Source organism: Mustela lutreola, chromosome 9 (assembly GCF_030435805.1).
Source record: "Mustela lutreola isolate mMusLut2 chromosome 9, mMusLut2.pri, whole genome shotgun sequence".
NCBI classification, from domain to species: Eukaryota; Metazoa; Chordata; class Mammalia; order Carnivora; family Mustelidae; genus Mustela; species Mustela lutreola.
The window spans coordinates 133,495,118-133,509,642 of NC_081298.1; the positions used below are offsets into that span (position 1 = coordinate 133,495,118).

Consider the following 14,525-nt stretch of genomic DNA (forward strand, 5'->3'; position numbering starts at 1 on the left):
AACAGATGCAGAACACAGGTCTAAGCTAGTACGCTGACTCAGTCAGGAAACTTTTTCTAGGACCATACTCACCAGGCTCCCTGGGATATGTGGGTATTAGCTACTATTTAACTACCAGCAAATGAGAACACATACACTTAGAAAGAGCAGAGCATAGAACAGGAGACTAAGATAAACGATGAAATGCAGACTGAGGAGAATGGCAGGAGGAGAGGTAGAGGTCCAGAGTGGGAGGAGAGTGACCTACTCTGTGCTAAGCTCTTTTAGGTGGTATGTGCGCATGTATATATATGTATGTGTGTGTGTGTGTATGCATACCTGTCTATACACATATATATGGTCTTCAACAACCCTATAAAGCAAATATATTCCCATTTCACAAGTGAGAAAATGAGCCCCCCCAAATTAATTAGGACCAAAATTCCTACCTAGTTCTATGAATCATCCAAGACTCTTACTACACAAAAGAGCCTCAGAATGTATGAATAACTTTTATAGATTTCAAAGGGAGAAAAGGATGTTCTTTTGTAACCACAGGTTAGAAATCTATCTGAAATTCCCTAGTAAATGAAGCAGGAAATATGGGGAGAGGAGAGAAAAAGCTGAGGAGAAGAAAAATGGGTCTTAGAAGAGCTAAAGAAAAGAAGGCCATTTTGGGTGTGTGTGTGTGTGTGTGTGTGTGTGTGTGTGCGCGCACCAGAAGGGTTGGAATCAAGTTTTCAGCTCAGTAGTTAAGAAGGGTTGGGAGATATACCTTCCTTATCATCCCTGGGAGGAAAGAATGAAAGAATAGATCACATAAAAGTCCTCCCACAGACAGACATTGAAAGGTAAGTCATGAAATTAGTTTGAATTATAAGGGAGGTGAGGGGAGAGTATTAGAAATTCCTTTTTTGGAAGGTAATAGAGAATAGAAGTGTGATAGTATGATATTTAAATCAAAAGGAGGGACGCTCTTGAAATGTTTTTGTTCAAATCCTATGATTCGTTGGAGGCTTGAGTGGAAGACAAGGGTCACATTGTTCAGTTACAGTAGCACTCCCTGTATCCCCAAAAGATACATTCCAAGACCACCAATGAATGCCTGAAACTTCAGATAGGACTGAACCTTATACATACTATGGTTTTTCCTATACATACATACCCATAATGAAATTTCATTTATCAGTTAGGCATAGTAAGAGATTAACAAGGGTAAGTAATAATAAAATAGAGTAGTTATAACAATATACTGTCATAAAAGTTATGTGAATGTGGTTTCCCTTTCTCTCAAAATATCTCATGGTACTGTATGGATCCTTCTTCTTGTGATGATGGAGGTGATAAAATGCTTACATAATGAGATGAAGGGGGGTAACTGTTGAAGGCATGTGACTTAGCATTAGCTGACTGTTGGTCTTCTGACCAATTATCAGGAGGATCATCGGCTTCTAGACCTGGGCTGACCAGGGGTAACTGTACCTGTGTAGAGCGAAACTACAGATAAGGGGAGACAAGTGTACCTTGAAAAATAATAGAGGGACTTAAAATAGATTCAATAAGTTAACAAATGTAAAAATGTGCTCTTAGTTCCCTATTCTGTTGGGTCCAATTATATGCTGGTATTACACGGCAGGGGGGTGATAGTAAAGAAAAGGTCTAATGGCAAGGAGGTGGACTGAAAGAAAGAATGAGAAAAACGTTAGTCTGAGGTGTCGGTGTAGGCTTTTCTTCCAGAAACTCTTTTCTATGCATCCGGGTCACCTTTCTATTTCACTTGACTTAGTGAATTGCTTTTATCTGTTTTCCTAGGCTTCAATTCCATCAAGGCTACATTATTTAATGTAGATTGCACAGTGACAACACTGTGCTTGGCACATTCACTCCCTAGACACTTGTTTACAAGGTAGGCTGCCACTGTCGAATGTTCACTGCTTTCCATAGCTCGACACCTCCCTTAGAGGTTTCATGGCGAATGTGGGTTCTACTATAACTCCAGAGAATTAAATGGTTTCAGAACACTTGATCTCTGAGGAAAGGAATGATAGTAACTATCATTTACTGCATTTTTACAAATAAACATTATGTCTTTATATATGTAGTCTTTCATTTTCTGTTCAAGAATCCTGCGAATTACTATTTTAAATGGAAAGTGAGGCTGAGAGTTTGAATCACTTATACAAGGTCATTGAACTAATAATCTGTGGAACTGGGGTTTTAACTAAGGGTATCAAGCTTGAAAACTCTGATACACATTTCCTACCCTACTTTCTTTTGAGCCAGTTAAAACCTTGGAGAGGGCTGAGGAATTCTCCCATTCACAAACTAAGAATGAGTAAAGATTAAATGGATGATTTTCATCTCTTTGAGGAAAGATTACCTTTATAAACATTTAAAAGAAAAGCTAAAATTTTGTATAGAATTTAAACTGATTTCACAAGTTCATTTTTATTTTGTATAGAATTTCCTATATTAGCAAGAAAATAAACATCAAATGCCTTCAGTATAAATTTCAAAACTCTTGAATTTCTGGAATAAACAAAACTGATGGTCTTCCATTAACTCATAACACCAATTGCCAAAGGATTCCAACAAATGGAAATTGTTAACTGAAAGTCACACTTGCATGGCACTATTTGGTACATTAAAATAAAATATATTAATAAGCATGTTAACTTTATTGGTAATGCTTAATAAGCCTTCAATAAGACATTTCACTCATAATTTAGGATTGGGTTTCAAAAAATCAGAAATAAACACATTAATCACAAATTAATAAAACCAACACAAAATATAAAATACCAAGGACTCCTGTAACACCACAGTCTACTATTTTAAGAATCTCCTATTGCAATAAAATATGAAACAACAAAAATATTAGGGTCTATTTATTTGGGTTAGAAAAAAAATCCACCCTGGCTCCAAAGCACATTTAACATGTTAATCATTTGCAAAAATCTATTTACATTCAGCTCCTCAAAAGCTCATTGTCTTTCAGAGTCTCAGAGATAATAAATAAAATCCAAACAAAGGAGAGAAAAAAAAATTTAAACTGAAAGATTTCCATTTTCAGAAAAGTCCTTATATGAGCAAGAATAAAGAAAAACCAAATTCACTCTATAGATCTGTAATAACTGCAAGTACATTTAACCAATATGTTAACACTTTGCCTTTTATGAGTAATACTTCATAAAAATGAAATCATTTTAATTAAGAGAGCCCTACTTTCTATAAAAAGTTCGGCAATTATTGTATCACACATATTGAGCTTGAAGGCCAGTTGGTGAATGAGAGTGCTCCAAGTCTTAAGGGTAATTTAGAACAAAAGGAAATAGATTGTTGACCTGAAGATAATCCAACAAATGGTTATAAATGCAGTGCATTGTCTTAAAAAAAATAAACAGTTGGTGGTTACCTAGCAGGTCATCTGTGCCAGAAGCACAGTGAAGTAAGGCAGTGGAGAAATCCAGAGAAAGCATAAGAATCATGACAAATTACCCAACTTGTTTGCTTTAAGTTAGCTGGTAAGGGTATAGAACATCTCCTTAATGTATTCACAGGCACCTTATTATTAAAGTGTCAAACCTCTGTGAGGATTCCTGACTAATTTGCTATTCCATTTCTGTTTCATTCATTAAGTAGTTTCTGAAGCACCCCCAGGAGCCCCATTTGAGAAGTTCTCAATGAACCAGGCTGGGAGAAACTCAAACTATTTTGACTCACTTAAGGGAGCATAAATTATCTTTAGAAACAAACTGTAAATGAGGACTACCGTTGTGGTCCCTTCATAGTGTGAACATGTTAACCTAATTCCATAGCACAGGAGACCCATAATTCCATAGTGCAAGATACTATGGTACACATAGCTACCATAGTCTAGGTTTAGATTTCCTTCTTGACCTGTTAATATCAGTTCTTGTAACTAGGTAAAAATAACTTATATTTTGACTTATTAAGATATAGAAGGAGGAGTGCCTGTGTGGCTCAGTCAGTTGGGTATCTGACTTGGGGTTTTAGTTCAGGTAGTGGTTTTATGAGTCCTGAGATCTAGCCACAAGATAGAGACACACACATAGTTGGACTCCACACTCAAAGGGGAGTCTGGTTGGGATTCTCTCTCACCCTCTGCCCCTCCACCCACTTGAGTGCTCTCTCTCTCTCTCTCTCTCTCAAATAAATAAATAAATAAATCTTTTTAAAAAAGAGAGAGATAAACAGAAAAATATTCATGGATTAAAATGAACTCTTAAAGATGTTATTATAGAGCTTTTATATTTTTAGTGAGAATAAATTATATAATAACCTTTAATCTACTTTTCCTTTTAGTAACATAATAATATTGAAAGTAATGTAAATTGTGCCTATTTTTAGTCAAAAAAATTTAATTTCTTGATGTAATTAACAAGGTGCATTCAATTGATTCTTGGAATAAATATTAAATATCTTTGACATATGTTAATATCTACTATAGAATATCTACTATAAAAGACATTGTATAGGGGTGCCTGGGTGGCTGAGTGGGTTAAGCCTCTGTCTTCGGCTCCGGTCATGATCCTGGGGTGCTGGGATGGAGCCCCGCATCGGGCTTTCTGCTCAGTGGGGAACCTGCTTCCTCCTCTCTCTCTGCCTACTTGTGATCTCTCTCTGTCCAATAAATTAAAAAAAAAGACATTGTACAAATTTTATGGAAATATGAAAAGGGTTATTGAAATCTCTGCCCTTGTGGGCTGTGCTATCATATTGTAGATATGTCTTTGAGATGAAAATGCTCCTTGATATACTGCACTTTTTATGTGTTGGAGGGATGGATTAAGTAATTTATATGGATCCCATCCAATTCCTTTACTCCATTAGTTACGTGAATTAACCACTGGGACAGTAGAAATACCATTTGTTAACTTATTTGTGTACCATTTGATACTTTTGGAAAATTGATACATCTATACCTACTAAATGTAATTGAGATGGACACTGTTAATTTCAACCTTAGACTAAACTGAATGTGACCCATTTTTTAAGAAAACCGTCCAATGTTCCTAAATATTTACTAATCTAAGGAGCACAGGTAACACTCAATACAACGAAAAAGACCTCCAGAATGACATTAAAAGGTATTACTCTCCTGAATTAGGTTACTTGTTTGATATTGACATTATACTGTCATTTTATGAAACTCCCCAAGGAGCTCCTCAGCAATGTTTGGAATCCAAACCTATATGCAACCCCGACAGAAAATCTATAGCTTGCACAGGACAACATTTCTCATCGTGTTATCCCATTACAGATGAAATTCACCGCATAGCAAATGAAAGCTGGGCACTTAGCAACTGCGAGTCTCTGCCTAGGCTACCTGGTGTTCAGAACAGTCTGGCCATGACTATTTTCAGAATGGGATAGTAAGACCAGGTGACATTTGTTAGAGACAGACTCTACCCAAGACAAAGCTCAACCCAATTTGGCAAAGGTTTACCATGAAGGGAAGGGCTAAATTAAATTATTAATTGGTGGGGTCCCTGGCTGGCTCAGTCAGTAGAGCATGTGACTCTAGATCTCAGGGTCCTAGGTTCAAGCCCCATGCTGGAGGTAGAAATTACTTAAAATAAATAAAATTTTTAAACACTTGTAAATTTTTGAATGTTGAGGAAATCACCTCCATGCTACCTCAAAAACTTCCAAGAGTATTTAACTCCTCTTTCAAATGAAAAAAGACTCAGACTGTCTTCCTCAAGCCTTCCCTAATGCTTCAGCTTTTCACAGGTAGAAATTCCTGGCATTCCCCTGAAGGGGCCATCTGTGGTGGTTGTGCTATCTTTCTGAGAGTGTGGGAGATTACATGTTTCAAAAGGAACAGGAGGGCTTGGATTATCTTTAAAAGGCCTAGAGCTTTACTGTCTTGGCATTCGGGAGAGAAAATGAGGGAGAAGCCGAAAGATTGAGAGGGAAAAAAAAATAAAAATAAAAAGAAGGAACGAGAAGAAGGCCGAGGTAGGCAGGTAGGATTGCTTGCTTTGCAGTCTCAGTGCCGCAAAACAGAGAAGGAAGCTGTGCAAGTACTTTCCGAGCCCTAAAGCCTTTGCAAGCGACACTGCTGTCCTCTCTAGCGCCCACTTCAGGCTGAGCTGCTGCGGCCTTCTTCCTTCCGTCTTCCTGCCCCCCACCCCTCCCCTTCTCTGCAGGTGGCTGCATCTGGAGGATTTCCATGAAGGCTGGGGAGCGTTAGGCATCTTGGATTTGGCTTCTGCCTTCTAGGAGCCAGAGGAGAGCTGGCAGAACCCATTGTGTGTTCACACTGCAGCTGCCTCACTCTGGTAGGTCGCAGGCCCTGCAGCTGCAGCAGTTTTGGAAGATGCAGGATGGACCGAGGAGTGAGGATGGTGCCTGCAGTGTCTTAGAGGGCTGGAGTCCATTAAGGATGAGAGCATGGAGGAGATGGAGAGGGGCCGGCCAATGCTCAAACAGCTCAGTTCTCTCAAAAAAAAAAAAAAAAAAAAAAAAAAATCCAAGGATTCCAAACAAATTTACTGACTTGCAGAGGAGGCCAGGAAGGCCACATTAAACATTGAATAAGGTGGGTATGTTGGAGGGGAGGGACAATAGGAAAGAGATAGAAAGCAACCTTACAAGAAAGGAGAAATGATATAGTGTGAAAAGGAATCCCTGGGATTCTCTTGAAAGATGTGCTGGGGACCAGACAATTGTTTATTTAAAGACTTCAGCAATGTCACTGAGGATGCTCAAAGTGTAGGGAGAAGGGAACATTTCTATCCCCATTACTCTGTAATTGTTTATTTCATAGACTAGAAGTTAATTGATTCTTCTAAGCTCCGTGGTGCGGGGTCTCAGTTTCCCCATCTGTAAAATAAGGGGTCTGGACTAGATGCTTTTGAAGGTCTCTGCCTGATGTGACTCTGTCAGCCTACAAGCCAGGGTATCTGATACTAAACATCTCTCAGTTTTAGTGCCAGATTCCCCATTCCTCCTGCACTACCCATTTATCAATGCAGTGTAACAACACCTGCACCATTCATGAAGCAGATCCCAACTCTCAGTGATGACCAGGAGAATGGCTCAATTATGACAAGAGATTGATCCTTCTGCCCTAAGTAAGGAAAGGAAGAACCAGTATTTACATTTTGGGTTTCCAAGGAGAGAACATTCTCGAATTTTTTATTTCAAATTTTATCCATTGTAAATTACAAATCCCTTTGAGGTGTTGGAAATATTTGGAGTGCCGAAAGGGCCAAAGGGCTAAAAAATGAACTGCCTTATTTAAAGGAAAATGTATGTCATTACAGAAATTGAATCTGCTTTTTCCATGGATATCCAACTCACACTGGCCATGCTCTTCTCTTGTCTGCCTACCTCATGCCATTCTGCCAACTGCTTCAGTGCAGCATTTTCTGGAGTTATTAAACACCCCAGCTTCATGAGAGTGCACTTACGCGTCAAGTATACAGTGATACAGGACACCCCCCCCCCCACTACCACACACATGTAAGCAGTTCAGATGATAGTGGGGATAAAATATGTTTTCACAAGAGTTTCCTTTTTAATTTGCCTCAACCTGAAATCCCTTTAATTTTTTAAAAAAATTAATATGTAGAGATATAATTCCTTCCCTCCTCTTGTCTTCAAGTGAGAGGTGACACACAGATAGTATCCACTTGTGTTTTCTACACCCACTAGCATTTCCATTTCATTTTAGTCTCCAAAATATGGGCAGGAGCACAACTCTAGAAAAATGGATTCCCACTCCCCCATCTCACAGAGCACTGATCTGTGCAGTGCTCAGCACTAGTACCCAGCCTCACCATTTCCTCCAACCCTCAGCCACATTCACCAGTGCCCCTGGTTTCCAAAGGGGGTTTGACCTTGCAAAGACCCCGCTTCAGCTTCTGGGCAAGGAACAACCCATTCTAACTCAAAACACAAAACGACCTTTTCTCCTTTAAAGAAACACTACCAAATTTAACACATCTGGACTTACATTTCTCAACCCTGTATACCAGAATGTGAACACGGGATGAAAAGGCAGGTAACTAGTTTGGCTCTGACAGTTCCCATTCAGAGGCTCTGAGACTCAGGCTCTGTCGAAAACGGCTGACTATGTGATTGTACATCCTTCCCTTTTTGCCCATTCACCGTCATGACGAAAAATCAAAACCGAAAAATTATCTTCTCGTTTCTAAATAAATACTAGGAAATGTGCTTCTTTTGCGCCTCGCTCCGTGGTTCTGAACACGAACATCCCGCTCGGAAACCAACGCTGATTTCCACACCGCATCTCGTCTACTCAGTTTCACTTAGCAAACACCTTCACTGCTCTTCCACGGTGAGAAAAATGGTGCCCCAGCCCCACGGATGACAGGTTGGTACTTGACTGCAACCGCTCAATAGTTTTATCAGCAACCGGAAAACTTCACAATCGCTCAATTAGCTACTTAAATCCGTGTAAGGAAATCTGTTTAGGCTTACACTAAAAAACCACCTCTGTTTCACCTATCTTAAATCCAGTCTAAGATAGTCCCCCAGACACGCCGCATATAAACACTCCCCCTTCCCCCACCCCCATTATCCCAAAAGATCCCCCCGTAGACAGGCAACACATTCAGATGGCCAGCATTAACCAAAGCAATCGCCACCATGCATTCAGAGGCATCTATGCAAAGTATGTGACAATAGCCAAAGCATCTCTCAGACAATTGGCTGTACTACACATGCAGAAAAGCAACGAAGATTGCATTTTCCACTTACAGTTATAGCGCTGCGCACGGTCACTTAACGAAAATGATAAAACTCAACAGTTCTTTATATATATGTATAATTCAGGTAAACGGTTAAGCCGTCTCTCTGCGCGGTTCTCTCGCGCTTTTTTTCTTTTTTCTTTTTGGCTCTGGAGCTCTAGGCTGCTTAAATCCCTCTTGGATCGCGCCTCGCAAGCCCAGCCGCCGCCGCAACAAGCTCGGGTAAGTCTCTGCTGCAGATTGGGAATCCCATAGAAAACCTAGGGTCCCTGGAGCTGGATGCGCAGGCGCGCGAGCCGCCGAGTCTCGAGGCACCCCCTCCCCTTCCCCTCCTCCCTCCTCCCTCCTCCTCCAGCTCCGCAGCCCCAGCTTGGAGAGCTCTGGAGTCGGTGACCAAAAGCAGCCTGGCATTGGCGCATGCTCAGTTGGAGGGGCTCGGAGTTCCCGCGGGTGGATTCCATGTCTCCAGATTTTAGCAGAAACTCAAAAGGAAAGTACATAGGAAAAGAGAGCCAGACTACCGGAGCAGCCCGCACCTGGGCAGGCGGTAGGGAGAGCCCGTTGGGCTCACCACACCCCGCCCTTGTGAAGTCTGATGAGGAAGGCGAAGGCCAGAGATGGGACACTTGGAGCCTTCTATTCCCAGGGCTCCCAGCCCTAGAGGGCCCTCGGCCCACCTCTTGTCAGGTTGGAAGGTGACGGAGAAAACTGCAGAAATCCTATTCTCTAGATGAAATTGTATCCCCAGCTAGCTCTGAGCATATGTACCCGGCTCCCTGTGAAGGAGTGGTTATGGAGGCCACTTCTCTTGGGCCATTTCATCCAAGGGTCTTAACCTGGGAGTAGGGGGAGACGGGCCTTCTCGTACCCCAGTGCCCAGGACCGTCCTGTCCAGAGAGGCTGGAGAAATGTATGTTGGAAGGAAGCTGGGTCCGAAGTTTCTTGCCCTGTGTGACCTTGGGCAAATCATGCTAACCATCAAGGAACATTTAACCAGCGCCTGCAGTGTGCAGTTAGTAAATAAATATATATAATAAATATTTAATTTTTTATATTTATAATAATATCAATAAATAAATATATAAAATCAATCAATCAATATATAATATATTATTTATATATATATGTGTGTGTGTGTATATATGCTCTGTTGGAGGGGCTCGCAGTTCCCGCGGGAACTCCATATATATATATATATATATATATATATATATACACATACACACACACATACATATTTTAATACTCTCCGCAGGGTGAGGGGGTAGGAGATGGATGAGAGGAAACAACCCATCCTTGGAATACAGGGTTGAGAGCTTGGACTACGTGATATTATAAAGCCCCCTTTTGTGTCGGTTAAGGACGCCTGTGTTTGCTAGCCCTCCCCCTCTCCCCACTGTCCTGCCAAAGCCTAGAAGACTTGGCAAGGAGTAGTGCCCAGTAAATGTTTGGTCGCTTCCCTACCAGGAAAACAAGAATTCCCAGATGTTCCCAACCCAATCAGCTTCTTCAAGTGTGTATGTTTGCACATTCATTCATTCAACAATTATGCATTAACCAACTACTTACTATTAGCCACTATTTGGGGTATAAATTCAGTGAACAAAAGCCCACCCTCAGATTTCATTCAGATGGGAGTTCTATTTTCTAGGGAGAGGAGTTCTGGGGTGGGGGGCACAGTGAAGGTCTAGGTTCTCTTTAAGTAGACACCTTTACAATTCCGCACACCCTAGCACGTTCAGGAGAACTGCAGTGTTAATAAACCTTTCTGGTTCTGAGGACACCAAGAGCATCTCCCATGGCAGAAGGTCTCCAGACGGACAAATCTCCGTTGCCAGGAGGGAGCTACTCCTACCTACCAAGTCGGGGAGTCCAGGTTGGAAGAACTTGAGGATACTTTAACCAACACCAGGAGAACCTCCACCCCACCAGTCTCTGGCACTGGAAAATGCTTATGTTCGGTGAAGACCCCCGGAGTGACACCGAAGCCGCAGCCTGACGCTCAAAGCTAACCTGGTCGGCCCGGAGCCCAGGAACGTGCTTTCCCGAACAGACGCCTCGGGAAGGTGGCGCAGAGCGGGGAAGCGCTCTCGGGACTCCCGGGACCGAGCTCGCAGAAGTCCCCTCCCGGCGGGGCTCTTTCGCGGGGTGCTGGCGACCTCGGAAACCCGGAGCGCGGACTCGCGCGGAACAGGGCGCGCGCCCGGGCGCGCTGCGGCAAGCCGAGCACAGTGAGAGTCTGGCGGGCGCCAGCTCCGCGCTCCCGGGCCGCAGTGCGCAGTGCGCAGCGGGGCTGGTCGGCGGATTCGTTCTGTTTCTTGGGATGGGGTGGGGTCAGAAGTCAGTTCTGGATGGCCGTGGAAACGGCTTCCAAAGCTTTCAAAGTAATTTCTCGTCTTTTGTCCATTTCCCCTCCTAAAGCATTTTACGCTGGACTGTCTGGTTTCTCTCTAGAGAACAGCCTCCGCATGGCAAGCTGCATCAGCTGAAGGAAAGGGTCACAGTGCCATTTCTCCGCGTGGGAGAGACGTGCCTACTGATTGCGCCCTGGCGGTCTCTTTCGTGCGGATGTTCGGGTTTACATAACTTACTTTCAACTTGTGTTGAGGAAAAAAACGAACACTGATACTTTAAACCGTGTTCTCTGGTGGGGGAGATTTGATTTAGATGCGTGCGCTTTTGTGAAGCAGCTTTGTCTCAGCGGGCAGACGATGTTTAAAAAGTTTCGTTTGCACTGAAGCATTGTTCGGCGTCCTTACTGCGGTATTTTAATTTTTAACTTCCAGCCATTATGCAACTTTATCTTCTTAAGCCCTAATGTTTTGCTGTCAATTCCGCACCCCCCGCCCCCAGCCCAGATGCCTTTTGGTCGAGTTTTCCTGTGCTGCCTGAAATCAGCTAATTAGGGAGGGAAGCTAATTCTAAAAGACACCAAAGGAATATTATCGTTTAAATTACAGAAAGCAGTTCCCCTCTTTGGGATGACAGAATGAACTGGAAAGGAGGAATGTGGTAGACACTAAACGATGAGGGAAACCCTCTGTTTCTTTCCTTCTTTACGCATTTGCAGATGTCACTGGTAATCCCACAAGAGCAGAGGCGCTCAGTCCAGCGCTCTGAGCCCTGGAGTCCAGGGACAGTAACACCGCACCCTGCTGAGTGCAGAATGCCATCGAGCTGTAGCAGTAGTTTCTGAACTTAAAACCGCGTCCCCAGCACGGTGGAGGGATATAACACTGTCAGCTTTCATACTCTGGAGGTTTTTTTGGGGGGGGGGGAGAGGAAGGTGCTGTAGAGAAGTTTGGGATTCTTAGTTTGGGATTTTGGGGGGGGGGGCTACTTAGTAGAATCCTCACTGGCTCAGAAATTCCTGGGGAGCCATTTTCCTTTCCTCACTATTTGTTTTCCGAGGTAGCCTTTCCTTCCCCACCTCACTCTTTCCCAGATTCAAACAAACAAAATGAAACTAAGAGCGACTTTTTAGGTGTACACAACCTCATGTAATACTGGCATCCGCTTTAATGGAGACAGACAATTAGAACACGGAAAATGATACTACAAAACGCCAGGGGGCTAACAGGTCTGAGCTTGTGGTGCTCTGAGCTCATGGTAATATTATTTGTTAGAAATGCTGTGTGTAAAATATATGAGCCAAGAAGGGCGGACTTTAAGGCATGGGGCATTTACGAAATTGGAAGGAAAATGAAGTGTTTGAAAGTCAACATTAGGAAATGAAAAGAGACAAGAATTGGAAAAATGGATTTAAACTCATTTAAATTCATGCAGAATAATGATAGTAATTTTCTTGTGTAGGTAAATTGTCTTTGTTTCAGAAAGCTATGGGTATTAATCCTTACAAAGATGCATTACCTAAGAAAATTATGTTTATTCTGTTTTATTTATCTTATTTTAAACAATACACGGATAGATGAACGAAATAAAATAACTTCCTGAGGTCAACAGCAAATTATTATCTAGAATAAAACTATACAGTAACATTTTTAACAGAAAGGGTTTAATTCTATATGTTTGTATTCCTTCTACATGTTTTTCTAGAATACGTGGGAAAATGCATGACCAGGAGGAGTGATTTCCATGAGGTTAGAAGGTGAGTTCCAGGTCTCTATGAGGATGAGAGATTGATAGTTTTGGTATTAATGAACTCCATTGATCATTTATCCCAGTGACCCGTGGTTCTCTAAACCATTACTAAATCTAAATTAATTCTGAAAGATTATTCTTAGCTGTGCAACCAATTTCCCTTAAAAATTGAACAATCCACAATAAAAGTTCCTTAAAACCCTGCTGAATGAATATTGTCAAACCTTTGAGTTTCCTGGAATTTTCTTAAGGAATCTTAGGAATGGTAAATGCAGGTGCTCTGCAGCCTTAAGAATAGAAAGGCTTTATTCCATTTTACCTTCCACATTTGGGCCTAATCTATAGATTCCCAGCAGAGTTTTTAAGTTGGAAATTTTCACCATTATTGTTGTGTTTTCACCACACCAAAGAAAGGGTGATAGCAGAAGTGTGCTAAATCTGATTTCTATTTTTTTTCTTCAGTGAGTCTTTAGGTGGTCTTATACACTAGGCTTTGCTCTTTTTTAGTTGTGTGAATAGCCACCCACTGCAAATATAATCATGGATGCATATTCTGGAGCTTCCATACTTTGAAAACCACCTAATGACAAAGGCTCTTCAAAAGCCCTTCTTGCTTAAAACAGATTTTACTAATTTGTTTCTACTTTCAGTCTTTATATTCCTTAATATAGTTCCTTTTAATGATACTCTTAAACTCAACAGAGAATGTTAGCATAACATATAAAGGAAAATAAAAATAATGAATCCTTCACTCCTTTTGAGACTACCGACAAAAACAAACTCTTTTACCAAATGATTTTCACAGTGGAGTTTATATTTTTACCTACTGCTTGATGGAGGAAAGGACTCTCTCATTTTTTAGTGTTCTTATCATATTTCTCCTTTAAAGTTCATTTGACCCACCTAAGGAGGTTTAGGAAGAGAGAGTGATTGTCAATGATTCTTGTTTTTCTTCCAGAATGTAGGTTTAGTACCCGTACTACAGTCTCCAAGAGAGTGGACTGTATTGATTTTTTAAAAAGGAAAAAAAAAAATGTTTGAGTAACTAATGGTGGTGTTTGGTAGTGGCTACAGGTTGAGTTCTTTTTGATCTCCCTCATTCATTTATCAGACACCGAGTGAGTACCTTCTTTGTGTCAGGCACTTTATATGCCATATTCCATTCCACAATGACTTTGTTTATCCATAGGCACTATTATAACCCATTTTACAGATGAAGAGGGAGCTGAGGTAACGTATGTATTAGTAATATCTCCACATGCCTTCTTCGGTTAGGTCGGTTTCTCTTTCTCCATCCCATTCCAATTAAAGTTATGATACTCCCTCTACATATTACTACCTTTTTTTATCCATCTATATACCTATGCAAGCTGAATATTGTGAATACTGTGATCATCTTATTTTTCTTCAGTAGTCTCCCATTGCCTCCTGAGAAAACTTCAAACCCTAAGTCATATATTCAGAATCTTCCACCATGTGGCAGACGACTACTTGCCTGCCTTAATTGTAGAGCATCAAATTTGGGAAGGGGGAGAGGGAGGAAACAGGCCCAGAAAAAAGAGTCCATCTTTCCCAGAGTTCCTGCATTTTTATCTATTGCATGAAAGAGAAGAGAAACTGAAGGCTCCCTCTTTTTGTTATTGTTGTTTTTTTTAGTTGTTGTTGTTCTTACTATATTTCTCCTTTAAGTTCAATATGCCT

At 41.4% G+C, this 14,525-nt stretch overlaps 1 protein-coding gene and 1 long non-coding RNA gene across 2 annotated transcripts in view; one reads left to right on the forward strand and one right to left on the reverse strand.

Moving 5' to 3' along the window:
* Positions 1-8,872, reverse strand: part of VSNL1 (visinin like 1) — a 99,281-nt gene extending 90,409 nt beyond the window's left edge. Inside the window, exon 1 of the mRNA XM_059132599.1 lies at positions 8,734-8,872. The gene's annotated coding sequence lies outside the window, so the exon portion shown is untranslated. The remainder of the gene's footprint in view (positions 1-8,733) is intronic.
* The window catches only part of LOC131807350 (uncharacterized), a 48,757-nt gene extending 39,827 nt beyond the window's left edge, over positions 1-8,930 (forward strand). Inside the window, exon 2 of the long non-coding RNA XR_009344413.1 lies at positions 8,180-8,930. This is a non-coding gene — a long non-coding RNA (uncharacterized LOC131807350). The remainder of the gene's footprint in view (positions 1-8,179) is intronic.
* The last annotated feature ends 5,595 nt before the right edge of the window (positions 8,931-14,525 follow it).